Below are 8,899 nucleotides of genomic sequence, written 5' to 3'. Positions count from 1 at the left end.
TCAAAACATCAGGAAACAATGTTTGAGAAAATAATGCCTATTTTTAAGAAATCAATTTTGATATTAACATAGTCAAACTGATTCATTTGTAATTCAAATAATTTCAAATTTGAATATAGATTTTTATGTAATTCCCCCCTAAAATCGTAGGGAAGAGTATCTGAACCAAGTCTATAAATACTGGGGATTAAGCATTTATTATTTTCACGCACAATTCTTGTACTAAACTCTGGGAAATTATTTTCTTAAGCTTTAACTTAGAGCACTCAATAAAAGTGACTCGTTGACTAGGTAGAGTTAACTACTGAACCACGTAAATATCTGTGTTCTTCTTGATATTTCTTTAATCCAATTTTTGCTTAATTGCTCTTTAATTTTGGTTGACGAAAAACTGCGTCAACAATACTAATGGGGAGATAGATGGTTTACACTTACGTAACATTGTTTAGAGTTGGAAAAAATCAATGTAACACCTTGTCTTCCTTTACTAGCTAATTTAATAATTAACTAGGGATATTTTCATAATTTTACTCATAAGATACTTTTATCGAAAATGTACATTAAAACAATGATATTTTATTAAAATAGTTAATTGAAGAAACATGCAATTTTATTAAATAGAAACTCGTGAACCCATAATTGAAAACAAAATACATATTGAGTATTTCTAAGAGATATGTCAAAACTAACATCATCTAGGAAATTCTTAAAAACATGAAGTATTAAAGTAAAATTAATTGACTAGGTAGAAAAATTGAAACCCCTCAACCATAAAGTAATCACAGTATGCACACAGCTGACTGAGACCCTCCAACTTATCATCCTAAGATACCCTATATATGTTTTGCCCTTACTTGTAGCACAGAAAATAATTGATGAGCTACAACTAGTAAGTAAAGAAATAGTCAAGCAAACAATCCATCTATATAGGTCAAGTGAATAAACCAATTATCACTATAAGAAAAACGGTCTTTAGCGGTGACTTTATTAGCGGCGACCAAAAGTAGCCGCTAATAATACCAATATTAGCGGCGACAAAGCTTGATTGCCGCTAATATCAGACCGGTCAAATTTTTTTATTAAAAATATTATTAGCGACGATTTTTTTCAATATTAGCAGCGACACGTGTCGCCGCTAATAAATTAAAAAATACTTAGAAAAAAATGTGGGAAATTTCCTTCCAACATTTATATTTAAGACTATTAGCGACGATACATGTCACCAATAATAGTCGCACGTAATTTAAAAATCTATTAGCAGTGACACGTATCACCGCTAATAGCCCACCAGATAACCTTGACTTCTCCTCCATTTTTCTGCAAATTCCTTCTCCCCTTCTCCCTCTCCCACAACCACTCCATCCAACCCTAGCCCCCGCCCCTCCGCCCTACCCCAAGCCCCTGCTCCTCTGCCCTCGAGAGCCCCCTCCGCCTCCGCCCCTCTACCCCTAGCCCCTCCAAACCCACCCCGCATCCCCAGCCCCTCCGAACCCACTCCGCACCCCCTTTCTCTTCCTGCCCCTCCGCCCCAACGCGAGCCCCCGCCCCTCCTCCCCCACCTCATGTCACGGGCCGCCAACTTGACTGCCTGAATTGATGAAACACGCGGCACTTGCTAGCACTCTCAGCTAGCAAGTCAGCCTAAAATTCACACCCGCGGCAAACAAACCCAACGGTTAGCCACGATACAAGTCTTGCACATGTAAGGGCAATGACGATGCATGAGCAAGCACAAAGCAAGCCATCCAAAGGCAACATCTCACACAACAACTAGAGTATACAACATAGGAAAGTGGCACGCGATGGCCCAACAAAGGTAACAAACAAGAAACACATAGACCATAAATAAGCATACACAAAGGGACATGGATAAACATAGTTTTATTCATAGAAGGCCTTGATAGGGTAAGGGAGTACACAGCCTAAGCCCCTATCTGCTGGTGGCCATGGTGCTTCTCTAAGTCACCAGGTCACCTTACCCTAAGGAGCATTCTAAAGAAATAAAGTCTTCTCAGGAACATATATTATTTTCTCCTGGGAGACATATACATAATTACAAAAGTGCCAGCCCCTACCCTTGAGGTTACTTAGTGCAAGACTTGACTAATGATCAAGCACCAAGGCATGCTCATACATAAAAAATGGCCCCCTGGAGGTGTGTCATGTCGCAGCACGTCACACTCTCCCCCACTTAAATCTTCAGCGTCCTCGACGAACCTGCTCCTTGCTGATTTTCAATCTTTTGCGTAAGCTTGTGCAAGTCCTCCGCCCTTTCCCAGCAAATTTCTTCATCTCCGAGCCCTTTCCACTTCACCAGAAACTTTTTCTTCTTCTTTCTGTCCACAACCACGGTCGTCTCTACTAGGATTTCTTCAGGTTGTATGCTGCTTCGTGGCTTGATGTTGACTTCTTCTCTGGTAGACTAGTTGCGATTTGGATCTTCTGGATCTTCATGATACAGTTTGAGGTTACTGATGTGCAAGGACGGGTGTATCTTCATCCATTTTGGTAAGCTAACTTTGTAGGAGATTATGCCCACTTTCAAGATGACTAGAACAGGACCCTCGTATTTGCGGACAAGTCTGATGTCCTTATTCCCTCAGAATCTTAGTTGTTCGGGCCTTAGCTTGATCATCACTAAGTCGTTTGATTTGAATTCCAACGGTCGTCTTTTCTGATCTACCCACTTCTTCATTATCTTAGAAGCCTTCTCTAGATTAAAGGCTTTTCTTTATCTTAGAAGCAATCTCGATGGTTTTCTTTCAGTCTTTTGTGAAATTAAAGGCTCTTGGATTTCTTCCTCGATACTCATCCACTGTGTGGGGTAACAGTGGTTGCTGGCCGTTGACAACTTCAAAAGCGCTATTGTTTGACGAAGATGTAGAGTCCAAGAACTTTACTTTGCTAGTTAGATAGTAGTAGTAGTAGTAGTAGTAGTAATGGCTAGTAATAGTTGTAGTATGTTTATTACTGTGGATTTTGGTTCAAGCCAGGACTTAGTTGAACACTCATAGCAACACTTATAGATTTTATAAGTTTAACATATAGTTTAATAATATTAATTATAACATAAGGTTTGATTAATATAGCTGATTATGAAGATGGTATTTATTATACTATAAGGTTTAGATAGACTCAATAAGATAATGACACTTGTCGTGTGCATGTTTATTAAGAAATTAAGTATTTTTGAGGAATAGTTTATTAAGAGTAATATTTGAAAACCCCAGAGTCTGCCAGCAACTTTGAAATCGTTATAGGACTCAGTCAAAGTTGTTTACTCAATTCAAATTAGGCTGAAAAAGTGCAATTACGTGTATAATATTTCAGCGTATGCCGATATATCGCCACTCGGGGAATACGAAAAACACGTAACTTCGCACGAACACTTCGACGAGCCTCGGGAATATAAGCCCAGGCGATATATCGCCTACCGTGGGCGATATATCGGCTCTAGGGCAAGGTTTTTGAATAATTTTGAAACCGAGCTCATTTTATTCCATAACCTCTTGATAAGCCTCAGAATCTTTTTGACCGAGTCTCAAGCCTCTGCTGAACGATTATTCAAATGTTTTTCAATTAAATAGTCATTATTTTATTCAAGCTAAAAGAAGATCTTTTCATTCTTGAACTCTATAAATAGGACCTAGTACCCAACCATTTCTTTCATTCTTCAAGCGGAGTTCAGTGCCTTCAAGCTGTTAGGTTTACTTTAGAGTGTTAAACACTTGGGTTGGGGTTATAAGCTTTATCATCTTAAGCTTATTAAACACTTGGGAAGTAAGGTTAATAGTGTGTTTTTCGATATTGAGGTGTAGTTCGGTTATAGTGCATTCACACCTATTCCTATTCCTAGTTCATTTCTGTATGTTTCATTAGTTTTTCTCTACTCAAATACTAACTCGCTATTTTTCCATTCTTGGTTAGGCATCTAAGTTCTTTGAACTTGAGGTTTCTTGTCGGTAAGTATCTTCTCGGTTGTTTAGACTCATTTCTTTCCATCTTTTTCTTTTAGAAATACTTACTTTCATCTTGTTGGTATTAGGAGTGTTCCAAAATCCCGTCCTTGTTCTCACATCCCAGTATTTGGTAAGGAAAATAGGATAGTTATTATATGCTTATATGATATGATTATGCTAAAATATGTTATGATATGTTTTATATGTTATGATATATATGTTTTGGGGCTTATAGTTGCTTAAATAGCAAACCCCAACACTTTTATGTTCTTGGGGCTTATAGTTGCTTAGCTAGCAAACCTCATTGTATTTTGAGGCTTATAGTTTCTTAGTTAGCAAACCCCAATGTTTACCATGTACATGGGTTAGAATTGTGATGTATGTTATAGTATATGTTATATGTTTATAGTTTATAGTTTATGTTTATGTTTATGTTTCATGCTTTTAGTAGATTTTCCTTGCTGGGCATTAGGCTCATTCCTTTATTTTTATGTTCAAGAAAATAGATATGGCGGCAGAAAGATTCTTGGCGGCTTGGGATTGTGTATTGAGGGAGAATAGATTCGGTGGACTGCATGAACGATTTGAGGACGAAGTTGTTTTTAGTCATTTCAATTATGTTTTCTATGTATTTTTCGCACCTGATCTTGTAACGAATTTATTTAAGATATGTTTTATTTTCAAACAATGGGATCCCATATCATACTCCGAATTTTATGTATTTTAACCTTTGCTTTACAGTTTTTAATAAAGTTATGACTATTTCGTATGAATGTTTTCTTAAGATTAGTGTCTATGTATAGTAGTTTTAATGGTCCAAAGTCTAGAATTAGCTGGGTCATTACAGAAGAACTCTTCTGAGAGTTGAAGCAAAATTGAGCTACGTCTAGTAGTTGCGGCCAATTCTTTTGGTTGTCATTGACAAAATGCCGCAAGTACTCTTCCAACATCTCATTGAATCTTTCAGTTTGTCCGTTTGTTTGAGGATGGTATCTCGAGGAAATGTTTAGTTGTGACCCCAAAAGATTGAATAACTCGGACCAAAAGGTCCCTGTGAATCTTCCATCTCGGTCACTGACTATATTTTGGGGTACTCCCAATACTTAACAACATACTTAAAGAAAAGTCTTGCTGTCACTTCTGCTGAGCAATACTTCGACAACGGTATGAATGTTGCATACTTTGAAAATCTGTCCACGATCACTAAGATCGCACTCAAGTCTCCTGTCTTCAGTAGACTAGTAATGAAGTCAAGCGATACACTCTCCCATGGTCAGCTTGGGACTAACAAAGGTTCTAAAAACCGTGGCGTCTTGTGTCTCTCCACTTTGTCTTGCTGGCAGGTGAGATAGGTCTTGGTGTACTCCACTATATCATCACGCATTTGTGGCCAGTAGTACCCTTGCTTCAATAGGGCATGTGTTCTCTGCCACCCTGGATGACCCGCCCACAAGGTGTCGTGACACTCACTCATTAGTGTCCTCCGCAAATCTCCCATCTTTGGAACATATAAATGGCCACCCTTGGCCCACAAAAGATCGTCTTCCACCCAAAACTGGCAAGTCTTTCCCTCTTTTACGAGATTCATGATGGTCTTCACCACCAGGTCTTTCACAAGGTTCTCCTTTATGCGCTCTCGGATGGGAGTAGTCACCGTGCTAGCCGACATATTTGCTAGCAATTTTAGAGCCGCTAACTTAGCTTTGCGACTAAGGGCATCAACTGCCTGGTTTACACGGCCCGCCTAGTGTTCGAAATGAAAGTCAAATTCTGCTATGAACTCCTGCCATCTTGCTTGCTTAGGGGTAAGCTTTGGCTGGGTGAGGAATGACTCATCGCGACATTATCTGTTTTCACCACAAACTTCGACCCCAAAAAATAGTGCCTCCACACTCGTAGACAATGAATCACTGCTAGAAGCTCCTTCTCTTGTGCAGTGTACTGCCTCTCTACCTCCGTAAGTTTGTGGCTTTCATAAGCTATGGGGTGGCCCTCTTGTACAAGTACTCCTCCCAAAGCATAATCAGACGCATCTATTTGCACTTCAAATGGTTTACTGACATCTGGTAAGGCAAGGACAGGATCTCAAATCATGGCTTCCTTCAGACTCTCAAATGTTTCGACACATTTATCAGTTCATGTCCAAGTTACACCCTTCTTCAACAACTCGGTCAAGGGTGTCGCTCTTCTTGAATAGCCCTCCACAAATCTTTGATATTAGTTGGCTAAACCAAGGAAAGAGCGTAGTTCCTTCAAATTGGTGGGGGCCTTCCATTCTTGAATAGTCCGCACCTTCTCTAGATCCATGCGGATCCGACCACGTTCTACAATGTGGACTAAGAACTTGATTCTCTCTTGTGTGAAGGAGCACTTCTCTCGCTTCACATAGAGCTGGTTTTCTCCCAATTTTTGAAACACTTGAGCTAAGTTTCGTTGATGTTCTTCTATTGTGGAGCTATAAACAACAATGTCATCCAAGTAGACTACCACAAACTTATCTAGGTACCCATGGAAAACATGGTTCATCAACGTAAAAAATGTGGCTAGTGCGTTTTTCAACCCAAACGGCATGACTCGGAACTTGAATTCTCCATATCGAGTCACACATGTTGTCTTTGACTCATCACTTTATGCTATCCACACTTGATAGTAGCCCAATCTCAAATCCAATTTTGTAAATAATTTCGTTCCACTTAACTGGTCGAACAAGTCTATGATCAATGGGATGAGGTACGTATTGCGTATTGTCACCTTGTTGAGAGCTTGATAATAAATACACAGTCTCATGCTCCCGTCGTGCTTCTCCTGAAATAACACGGGCGCACCAAATGGTGCTTTCGATGGTCTGATGAAGCCTGCCTCTAGTAATTCCTTCAACTGCTTCCTCAATTCTTCTAGTTCAGGGGGTGCCATCCTATAGGCCGCATTATGGGTGGTTTGGCTCCCGGCACCAGTTCGATATGGTGATCAATCCCTCTTCTAGGTGGCAAGGCTTTAGGGAGTTGATCTGGTATAACATCTCCATACTTCTTCAAGACCATTCGAAACTCTGGTGGAATGATTTCACCCACTGTATCCTCGTATACTGTGGGTAGGGAAATATACGTGGGTTCTTATCTTTTCATGCCCTTCTTAAATATCAAGGCTGACAACAACTTGGTTTCTGGAGGGTGCTCCACTTTAGCAGACACCACTGCAGGTGTCTCTCCCATTATGAGTAAACTTCCCGTAGCTAGGATGGGAATGACTCCCTTCTCCGTAAGAAAGTCCATACCCAATATCACATTAAAGTCGTCCATTCGCATGACCACCAAGTCAGTTTGCCCCTCCCACGAGCCGATCTTCATGTTCACCTTCTTAGCCACGCCGGTTGTGGCTAAGGCTTCTGAGTTAACCGCTTTCATGCGGCCATAGTCCTTCTCCCATTTCAGTCCCAGACGTTTAGCTTCGATCTTCAAAATGAAGTTGTGAGTGGCGCCTGTGTCGATCATCACGCTTTCGGCCATTTTACCGTTTAGAGTGGCATCCACATACATTAGTCCTTTTCCAAGGGTTTTCTTCACTTTTGCACCATATTTCTTGAGAGCATTTAACATCCAGAGGGCACCCATGTGTGTATATTCCTCATCCTCCTCTTCGTTCGCTTGGGTTATTACCTTTGTTAGGAGAGTTAGACTCCACACTCCTCTTCTCTCCTCCCCCACTCTTGCTCTACCAACACTTTCCCAACTTTTTACCCCCAGCGTTGCTTCCGCTATGTGAAGGATTAATCTTCTTTGATTTTATGTTCCCTGATGAATAATCGGTCAGTCGTTCTGCAGCAGCATGAGCAGTGGCCAGGTCAACCACTCGCTATCTCTCGAGCTCTTGCTTTGCCCAAGGCTTCAAACCTTCCAAAAGTGTAAAGAGCTTGTCCACTTCAGACATGTCTTTGATATCAAGCATCAACCCAGATAATTTCTTCACATATTCTCGGATTGTTCTAGTGTGCTTTAGCTCTCTCAATTGGCGTTGAGCTATGTAGGCACCATTTTCAGGGAGAAACTGCGTCTTCAATTCTCTCTTTAGATCTTCCCATGTTGCTATGGTGCATCTGACATTCTGAATGTCATCGTACTTCATCCTCCACCATACTTTGGAATCTATAGACAAGTACATTGTTTCCATGGCGACCTTGCCATCTTCTGATTCAGCTCTCATGACTCTGAAGTAATGCTGTAATGCCCCAAATTTCCTAATAAGGTTTAGGACCTTGATTAGGAGGCCGGGAGGGCCATAATTGATTTATTATAGTATTTAATGATTATATGCATGTTTACGTGAATTATATTATTATATGATGGTGAATGCATGCATATGGGCTCATAAGTTAATTATGAGGGTAATTTGGTAATTTGGCCACTGTGGGCGTAATTGTATATTTTGGGGTGCATGGTTGTGATTAATTAGTATAGCCACACTATAAGGTGGATTGGTTCGAGCTTTTCGACATGAGACGATCATGAGATGTAAGTGTTCGGTCTAGTCATAACAGGTTTAAGCTCGGGGCTCGGGGTGAGTCTTGGGGTGATATTTATGGTGATGGCGTTACCGGGGATTTTAGGGTAACGGGATATGAATTATTGGTGTTTGAGGATACTGAGATTAGCGGGAATTGGGAAGCGTTAATTATGATTAACGGGTTAAGCTAAAAGTACCAATTATACCCCTAGAGTGGCTTGAAAGGCTTTAGATGACATAAGGGCATTTTGGTCTTTTAACCCTAAGGATATATATGATATGAAGGCTCTAGATTGATATTAAAAACAGAGCCTATATTCTCATTCTCCCTTCCATCCCGTACAAGCTTCTTCCCTCACCTTTCTTTGAATTTTGAGAGCTCAAATGGAGGTGTTGAGCTAGGGGATTAAAGGTGGCAGCTAGGGAACCTGTAACAACCA

Source organism: Humulus lupulus, chromosome X (genome assembly GCF_963169125.1).
Source record: "Humulus lupulus chromosome X, drHumLupu1.1, whole genome shotgun sequence".
In the NCBI taxonomy this organism is placed as follows: Eukaryota; Viridiplantae; Streptophyta; class Magnoliopsida; order Rosales; family Cannabaceae; genus Humulus; species Humulus lupulus.
Note: the sequence above shows the minus strand (reverse complement) of the source record.